This window comes from Periplaneta americana, chromosome 4 (assembly GCF_040183065.1).
Source record: "Periplaneta americana isolate PAMFEO1 chromosome 4, P.americana_PAMFEO1_priV1, whole genome shotgun sequence".
Lineage (NCBI taxonomy): Eukaryota > Metazoa > Arthropoda > Insecta > Blattodea > Blattidae > Periplaneta > Periplaneta americana.
In genome coordinates this window covers 126,003,111-126,013,429 of record NC_091120.1, presented here as the reverse complement: position 1 = coordinate 126,013,429, position 10,319 = coordinate 126,003,111, and positions in this window count along the sequence as shown.

Below are 10,319 nucleotides of genomic sequence, written 5' to 3'. Positions count from 1 at the left end.
GTAACCAACTAAAAAATTTAACATCTCATTAAAACGTGTAGTATGTAATTTTTGTTCTCCGTGTTCCGTAGTAAAAAAAGAACTAAAATTATTTATTTTTATTTTTACGTTTCTTAATGCTTAGTTATGATGATAATAATAATTACATTATAATTTGATACATAATTAAAATATATGACTGTATATATTTATCCATTAGCAGTAGTGAAACCTGAAATTCCCACACTTAGTAAAATGTTAGAAACGCATCTGTACCAAAGTGTAATAATTTAAACTTCGCATCACACCTCGCTCTCTGTCATTACTTATGATCACACTACAAGGATTTCAATTTCCATGCTTCCTCACAGTGGCGTATACTGGTTAAAGGGTTTGGGCTACCACTGACCCTATTATTACACAAAATATATTTTAAAATCCCTGTAATAAAATTCCTTACATATTTATGTGAATTCCAGACGTCTTGATTGGGACGAAAATACGTTGATGACTTCGTCTTTGAAATTACAGTTGGGCCACTTGCAAAGTTTCTGTAGAAATGACTTTCCAATCGACATCAGTGCCAAGCCGGATAAACGTTCTTGTGTATGAGTTGATCTACAGTAGGATTTTATTCTCTTCAACGCAGAAAATGTTCTTTCTACCGATGCTGACGTAGCTGGTATTGTCACAATTAATGTTGCCAATTTAAGGACTTCAGGAATAACTTGATTCAACTGGTTTTCATTTATGGCAGATAATATTTCATGGGTAGGTTTGTTCGAAAAATCAAAGACTTCTGCTGAATATATTACACTTAATTCATTTTTCAAACGTATTTGATCAAAGTGACTGTTATAGGACTGAAATAATTTGTTTAGTGCCCCATTCGGGAAGTTTTCTCTATAAGCAGAAAAATTTTGAGAATCTAGAAGATGTGTGAACTGAAGCTTTCCATAATCAGAAAATCTGTCAGTAATTTCCATGTGCATACGATCTAGTATGCTGTAGTACAGCTGCCTGTATTTCAATTCATCATCTCCTTTTCTTCGCTTTAATGGTGGTTCCATTGTATTGGCTGAAGAATTTTCATTTTCCATATTACTCCATATGGACGGAAACCCACTACGTCTGAACTCGGATATAGTATTTTTTTAACTTTGATACCTCTTGCAAGTATTGCATGTAGTATGCTATGTCTAGACTTTTTGTCTGAAGAATATTGTAGAGCACATCTGTATGTGCGAACACTCTAGCATAGACTTCAAGAAGAAATATATTCTGAAACTGTGTGAAAAAATTCTAATATCCTTGAGCCTGCACATTTACAGCATCATCCCAGTTTTCTTCAGAGTCATTACAAATTATATTTTTAAAGAAAGCAGTCCGTTTTTCTCTGTATTCCTTTACTGTATTTACAAGCCGAGATGTAAAATTCAATCTAGTTGGTGCTACTTTTGGGAGTTTCTTATTCATAAATTCCTTGAGTTTTCTGATCTTTTAGGAGATGATGAAAAAAATGCAGCTAAACCCGACAGTGTTTTGAAAAAAATGCGGCATTCTGGAATGGATGAAATAGTTTGTTGCAAAACTAAATTGAGAACATGGCTGTAACAATGGACAAATAGTGCTTGAGGATACTTTTCTTGAACTTTTGTTTTCAAGCCATTAATATTTCCCGCCATAACTGAAGCACCATCGTATGTCTGTGCAATTAACTTATTGCCGACATTGTATTCTGCTGTAACACCTTCCACATGCTGAAACAAAGCAGCAGCAGTTTTGTCCGAACTGATATTTGTGAATCCTATAAACCGTTCTTGAACATTGGCAGTACTGTCGACGTATCTTAAAACAGTGGACAATTGACTCTGATTAGAGCAGTAACTTGTTTCATCAACAACAATGGCCACAAAAGGTTTTATTTTCTTTATCATAACCCCACTTATAGCAAATATTAAGTCATTTTGAATTGCAGGAGAAGTACCACGAAATACTGTTGAACTCTCAAGATGATTGACCAGTAAATGGTCAAATTCACTTAAGGAACTTAAATATTCAATATAATTTCCTCTATTGTCTGATTCCACACTCTCATTATGACCCCGAAAAGCCAATTGTTGTTTTCCTAGAAAGCAGACTGCGTTAATAAGACGCAGTAAAATCTCCCGATTTTTTTTCACAAGATCATTGTGTTGATTGATGTGTAGAGCTTTTTGCTTATCTAGCTGTAAATCAATTATTGTCTTCCCAAAGTTTGCAAAGTTCATGCTACTACAAATATGAGCTTTTGATTTGTCGTGTTTTAGGACTGCCGTTCGAAGGGAGTTCATATTAGAAAACCCCTCTTTTGACCACACATTAGTTTCGCGGCTAAATAACAAACATGGCCAGCAAAATAGTTTAGACAGTTTAGAAGTACCAAACAACCAATTCCACTTACCATATGATGTTGAAGTGAAATGGCGTGTGTACTCACACTGTTTTTCTTTTACGTCCATGGACAAATTTAACTCAGGAGTTGGTCTTTCCATTTTCACAATTTCAACTTTCTCGTTGTTATGTACGACGGTTAAAAGGCACGTTTAATAAACCTTTTATTACACAGTCATTTTCAACACAAACCTCTCCAGAAACTTGTTCTGCCATATTTTTCACAATATCACTTAATTGGGAAATTAAAAACTTAATAATTCACAATTAATATAACTCTTAGACACTCGAACAAATCACAGATTTAAAATAATGCACTGCAAGAACACAATCACATTCAGAGCTAGCGTACTAAGCGTATTGTTGCTTCGCGCCTGCGAAGAAACCGATCACGAGAGCGGCAACTCACGGCCTACACTGCACGATAGAAACAGTAGGGAGCGGGGGGGGACGGACAGTTGTGCGAAGGACAGCGTGAGCGGAACGGTCACAGGCTACCTCACGTAGCAAGCGGTTTCTCCAGCGATGCCGCCTTGACAACTTGTTTCTTTTCGAGAGCAGAGAGCGCATATAATTCTAACAATTACTTTTATTTTAATTACTATGGTAAAACTAATCATACAAAATTATTATATTATGTTATATTATAAACTTTCTCTTTTGTAATTTCCTTGGGCTACCGCCGGTAGCCCCGGTAGTCCGCAAAATACGCCCCTGCTTCCTCATCCATCACGTGAGAGTTCCAAGTTCCAACTTGTTCCAAGTACAACATAAAGAACAACGAGAACAGTGTAGCCGGAGCTGTCATTGGTTCAACGGAACGGGTTCCGACTGTTCTCTGTTGTCTCGGAGTTGAAACATGCCTTGCGCAACGCAGTACTGCGGGCCCGCAACAGCTGGGCAAGTGAGCAGCTTGGAGTCAGAACAGTGTTATTTCGGAACAGGAGGTTCCAACCTACTGTTCATTTTTGCAACAGTTCCGAGACCGGAACAGTTCCAAAATAACTGTTGTGTTATTTTTTACCCACCTCTTGAGACGGTTCCTCGTATAGGATAAGGAGGTTTTCATCAGATTAGTATTTCGTGTTAATATTCTTATATGGATAGGAAGCGCGGACGTGTAAGAAAGGTCCAGAATGTGAGGCGGAAGTAACAGGTGGGCAGGAAGGCCGAAGCGACGCTACGCGGACAGGAAACATGTGTCCAGGCGTGGAGTTGACCGATGAGGGAATGTGTGGACTTTGCCTGCGGGTGGTCAGCAAGATGACGCCAAGCCAGGTTCGAAAAAGAGATGATCTGATATATGTCAGAGAATTGTCAGAACGTGGGAAAGTAAGGGGAGGACCTAGTTAACGAACAATTTTTGAAGAGCGCGTCTTAAGTGACGTAAGAGTAATCATGGCCAGTCAGGATTCATAATAGAGACACGTGATTTATAGATAGGAGGGCGAAATTGTAAGTTTGGTGGTTGCAAGTAAAGGGTAGATTTGGCAGATAGACAGAAGGCATATAGAACGCGTACGGAGAGGTCGCACTCCACATATTCTCGGCGAACCTAACTCGGAAGGATAACAATTTACGGACTTAGAATTTTTTAGTGGGTATAGGAAGAAGTCGTGTGTTGTATCATTATTATAAGTCTGAATTCTTTTCTCATCATTATTATTACATTAGGAATAAATTGTCATCACGTTATCAACTCTCCGTTATATTACTGGTGTTTTATAGTACAAAATATATAATTACGTGAACTCAGAAATTAGTCTACCAACTTGTAGGAAGTGAGAGCAGTAAATTATACACTTGGACGCGCATTTCTGCTAATCTGAAACGAACACTTAATAATAATAATAAACGTTCTCATAGTTCTTACCAACAACTTCTGGTGTGCGCCTACATCATTTCAATCTACGAGTACGTCTCCCAAACCCCATGTCCCGACCGTTTTGCAGCTGACCTGGGAAATCTCATACTCTAACGGAGTAATCTCGAGGAGGCTGGCGCCCAAATTAATTAGTGTACATCTTTAATTATTGACATCAACGTGCCTCCTTGAGCTACTTTCCATACACGACGGAGCTGGCAGCCGAGGGCAAGGAAAGGCGTCGTGGGCAATAAAGACGACGACCGGCGACCGCCCCACTCTAGAGCACAGTAGAAAGTGAATGCATGTAGTGAGAGTGAACCGTAAAAGTTATTCAATAAAGTGAAAAAGTGATAAGTGAATTGAACAAGTAATAGCAAGGATGTATTACAAACATTAGAACATTGGAACAATAAATGAGACGAATAATATAATACGATAATGTAAATGAGAAAGTAGAAAAATTAGGTAATACTAGTCAGAGATAAAACAGTTTTAAGATAAACAGAAAATTAGGGATAACAGTAATGAAGATGGCAATGATAGTGGTAGACATGGAGGAGTAGATGTAGACGAGAATGTTTCTATATAAGAGAAAGGTAGACAGTATTGCATAGCATTCGGGAATGAGATTGAGGGGACATAAAGAAAGTAAAGAGTTGAAAATATTGTACAGTAATGGCAAAAAAAAAAAAAAAAAGAAAGAAAGAAACCGGACCGACCCTTGTTGCTGATTTTAGAGCCTTGTTCACTCCAGAGCACGATAGACTGGTAACTAAGATTTTCGTCGTTCGAATCCTGCCTGGGAAGGAAACTTTTTTTTTGTTCCTTATGTAGATTTATTCCTAATACTTTTCGATTGCTGGTAAAATTCATGTTCTGGGAATAATAAGTTAATTAAGTAGTAAAATATCGTTGCAATCGAAAAGTATTGGGAATAAATTTGAATAAAGAACAAAAAAAGTTTCCTTCCCAGGCACGATTCAAACCACGAAAGTCTTAGTTACCAGTCTATCGTGTTCTGGAGTGAACAAGGCTCTGAAATCAGCTACAAGGGTCGGTTCGTTTTTCTTTTTTGCCACTACTGTACATCAGAAAGGATGGAGGAAGGAAATAGACAGAAATGGGTTTAACTTTAGGTAATTGGAAGACATAGGGAGATACAGATGATAGGAGAAATATATTAGGATATGTGATTGAATGTAATCAAGGATAGTGGTGGACCGTATGCAGAAATGTGAGGGAAACCACTACCTGAAAGCCGTATGATGATAATAAATATGAATATGAATATGGAGCAGCTAAGTTGTAGCTTCAACCCTATATGGAAGTTATAGTCGTTAATTGAAATATTGTTAAAGATAATAGTTATTATTATTATTATTATTATTATTATTATTATTATTATTATTATTATTATTATTATTATTATCAGAACCTTTGACACATACAGTACATGGTACGGCTCTTTTAACGTGGTATCAGCAAGGCTCCGAGATTACTCCTGAGACCACACATGACGTTATAACCAGAAAAGTATGCCCTTGGCGGTATTCCAACACACGACCTTGACTTATTCCGGCGTGTGTAAAAGCTGCATATATAATACAAACAACACGACACACACAATATAGCCTACATGATATACATACAGTCCACATTGATGTGATAAAAGACGAAGTACTGTTGTCTAACGTTTAGGAACAGAAAGGCAGCACTCTTCGTATCCAGTAAGGATATAACTCAATATGGCCAAGTTGAATTGTAACTGAGATAATTGCGTTCTTTTGGTTCCAAGGATTGTACACCCAATTGTTGCATGTGCCATGCAGTAATTTGTGAATCGGTAATAATCTACACACGTGAGCTTGCTTCTGATGAGTTGTTTATAGTTGCTTGTAATTTCCATTCACATCAAGTTGAAAGTGGTATATTGTGATTCAAGACATGAAGAGTATGTACGTATGTGCATTCTTCAGGTTATGTCAATCTTGCAAAGGTCTATCCATTTACATGCGAAGAGTCCTGAAATTGCTGCTCAAGTGAGACATTTCGAAACACTAATGAATTAATGAAATGTTATGTGTGTCAAGAGACTACAGATTTCGTTTATGTATCGTTTAGTACTGGAAAGAGTTAGGTGTTTGGAGAAAGATGCGAGTGACTTTTTGCTTCATATTAATTAACCCTTAAATTCACAAAGCATCCTATACGATCCATCCATCCATCCAATGGCTAATTGGCTCAAGTTCGAGCTTTGGCCTCCTTGATTTTCTGCCTCCAGTCGTTTCTATTTTGCGCGGCAAGCCTCAGTTGCGACAGCTAAGCAGGTCTATGTTCCATGTGCCAATTCGTATCCTATAGGATACAACAGGTTAATAAGATATATGCTATAATTTTAATAGAACAATAGAAAAAAATGGTAGGAAAATTGAATTTAATCAAAATTTCACAATATTGTAATATTCAGTGGCGTAGCATGAAATTTTGAGCAGGGGAAGCTAACTCAAGTTGTCTTTCATTCAATATGAGAAAACGTATTACAAAAATACAGTCTTAAAATAAATAGTAGTCAATTTCAAGTCAGCAGTCGAATATTGGTTGGAACATCGTAAGTAACACCAATAAGGCATGACCTCAAATGATACGTAATAAAATATGATTTCACGGTTTACACATATCTCTTAACAAATAGACACGTATACGTATAACATTAGCTCACTCCCTGTCATACTTAGAGAAATCACAATATTAGTATCATTACGTAAGTATGCGTCTGTCTTTTGGTTGTGTCCTTCATTGACAGCAAGGGAGTCGGTCATTTGTTTTTTAAATCACACTCTTGTTCGTAAGTCAGTTTTGATAATATAATTGTCCTAAAAAAATTCAAGTAAATTAGTGTCAGGAACTGTTATTTCGCTCATTATTTATTATATCAGCCACAATGCACACTAACACTTCAACTGAACACACCTGACGAAAAGGGATAACTCGGAAACTACTTATTTTAAATGTTAAAGCTAGCTTCTTTGCGAGCCTTGCGACTAGGGTAGCTTAGTAGAAAGGGATGGAAAATCTGCGGGGTGTATTACACAGAAGAAACCGGTCTGCTTGGAAGCTGGTGTGCAGGCTTTTTGTTTACTGCTGCATCACAAATCATCCTGAGCTGCCGCATCACAATATTTAAAGCGTAAATATAAATTCTATTAAAATTAATAAATAATTTTCTCCATAAACTGCAGGTTTATTATGAAATTATTATCAACTGGGGAAGCTAAGCTTTTTAGCTTACATTGACGCTACGCCACTGGTAATATTGTACAACATATAAAATATGGACATTGCGATAGTTGTTCTCTTTACAGTCCGACACGGTTTAATAAACTAGTGTGAGAAATAAAGTTTTGCTAATATAAGGGTTAAGTGCTGTGGTGCTGTGGTTGTCGGAAATATGTACTCGTTTTCAGCATCACTGATACTGAAGTGATACCACAGTCTAGAATATACAGTCACGAAGCTTGATTTAATGAGGGTACTAGGAACAATAGACTGTGCCGGTAGTCTTCACATTTTATGTGATGAGGCGATAGTAGCGATCCTAGTAATTAGCAACTATCTATGGATGCATATTCCCTACATATTGAGCTTCGTGACTATATACTAGACTGTGGTGATACTGAACAAGTGGTTTCGGGCATGTTGTTAGTCTCTATTTAGTACATGTATCCATGTACAGCGATTTCTGCTAAAAGTGTTGGCCGGATTATGTTCATTTTCAATATCTACAAGTCAATTTTTCCGGGCATGATGCACATGAAATATAATAATTTTTATTTATTAATTTTTAATATTAGGCTTTTATTTGAACTGAAAAACACAAAATGGCGATGAAATCAGTTCAGTATTTTTATATTTTGATTCTTGCTGTGTTTCCGAAAAAATCAATTAGGCCTATGTGTACATTTATTTATACTTTTCGTTGTGAATTTTTCCAAAATCTTAGAAGTTTGTAGGCTGACCAGGGCAACCCAGGTAGTCAATATCCTTATTAAAAAGTGTTTCATTGTTATAGAATTAGCACCCCTCTTCCTTAGACAAAACTGCTTCATTGTTATATAATTGGCACCTTTTTGCAATTGATCGTAATTTAGAAAATGTATTGAAGTTTAACTGTATTAGATAAATCTATCCATTTTATTGATAGCGGCTGCTTTCTTTTGAATTCTAATGTGAAGTGTAACAGTATTTTGTAAAGGTCTAGAAGACACTTTTCTGACCATGACGTGCGTGAATTATTGAAATTGATCTTTCAACAGAACACTGTCCGATTTTCTCAGTTTTTCAAGTAGCTAACTTTTTCCTTAAACGAAAATTTCCAGTTGAACCGAACCTATCAGGAAGGAATAAAGCCACTCAAATAAATTGGTAAAATATAACGTATCTGTATCAACATAGCTGTTAATTCATTTGAAATGACACGCGGAGACACATGGGATTTTTGTGGGAACCTACTAATCAATAATACAAGAAATGAAGAAATTCTTAAGTGTGCACTAACAATTTCGTCTTAAAATAAAATATTTAAATGCAGTCCACATCTGTGGAGTAACGGTCAGAGCGTCTGCCCGCGAAACCAGGTGGCCCGGGTTCGAATCTCGGTCGGGACAAGTTACCTGGTTGAGGCTTTTTCCGAGGTTTTCCCTCAACCCGATACGAGGAAATGCTGGGTAACTTTCGGTGCTGGACCCCGGACTCATTTCACCGGCATTATCACCTTCATATCATTCAGACGCTAAATAACCTAGATGTTGATACAGCGTCGTAAAATAACCCAATTTAAATGCAGGTTAGTGTGACAAGTAAATTAATGAAGTACTTTATTGATGTAATTAAAATGTTCATAATTTATCACTTCCAGTTCCACTGAAAAAACATAGGCTTACAGGTTGCGAGAGTCCATAACGCTGCTGTAAGCATTCGTCTGAACTATAGATAAGACTGTCACGTGGCTGATGATGTTTCTTGAAAATTACAGTAGACTTGATGTATGAGTAACGTTTGGGCGCATATATAGACTGTTAATCAAAGGATTGGGTACAGCTTACAGCAGTAAAATTTTGGAAATATTCAACATTTTTTCCTCCATTACCGTATCTTGTATAGTAATGAAAATTAGTATGTGTAAAACAATGTCCTTTTGCTGCATGAAAAAAAAAATATATATATATATATATTTTACGATTAAAAAAATTATTTACTCCCCCCCCCCCAAATTCATTCACTGTGCAGTGATGAAGCGTTTCCCACATAACTAAAAAACTATTCAACATTCTGTGATGAAATTTCTTGTGTGTATTTATGCATGTCATATCTACAATATGATGCAAGATCACTATCACTAGGTAGATAGTCTGATAAAAAATGAATTCATTTAAAAATGGTCAAATATCAGTAATTTCTTCTAACACAATTAAAAAAATAATATTATTTATTAAGGAATGTAGTCGAAAGCGCATGATATTGTAAACATGAGGTTCAGCAATAAAATAAATGAGAGAGAACATGAAAAAGTTAACAAAATTATTAGTTATAAGAGAAACGCTTCATCACTGCACAGTGAACTACCACCATTATGAATTTTGAAAAGAGAAAATATAAATGTTTTTTTAATTGTAACAATAATTTTTTTTAGTATAGCACAAGGACAGTGTTTTACAAGATACAATAATGGAGGAAAAAAGTGTTGAATATTTCCAAAAATTTTACTGCCGTAATGCCCCTTAATGACATAAATGTCCTTGAACGATTTTGTTTTTTTTGAGTTTGTGCCAGTTTTGGTACATTTAGCTCTGCTGTGCACCGTGAAAAACTTTGATACACTTACGTAATGCCGCCGTGTACCGAATAAGTTTGGGAACCACTACCTTAGCTGATCGTACATTTTGTAACGAAGCTAGACGAATGTATTTTGAACCCAAGTTTAATAATAAAATGGGAAGCACAGAAGGGGAAGACGGAAAGAGGAGTGGATATGGAATTCAGC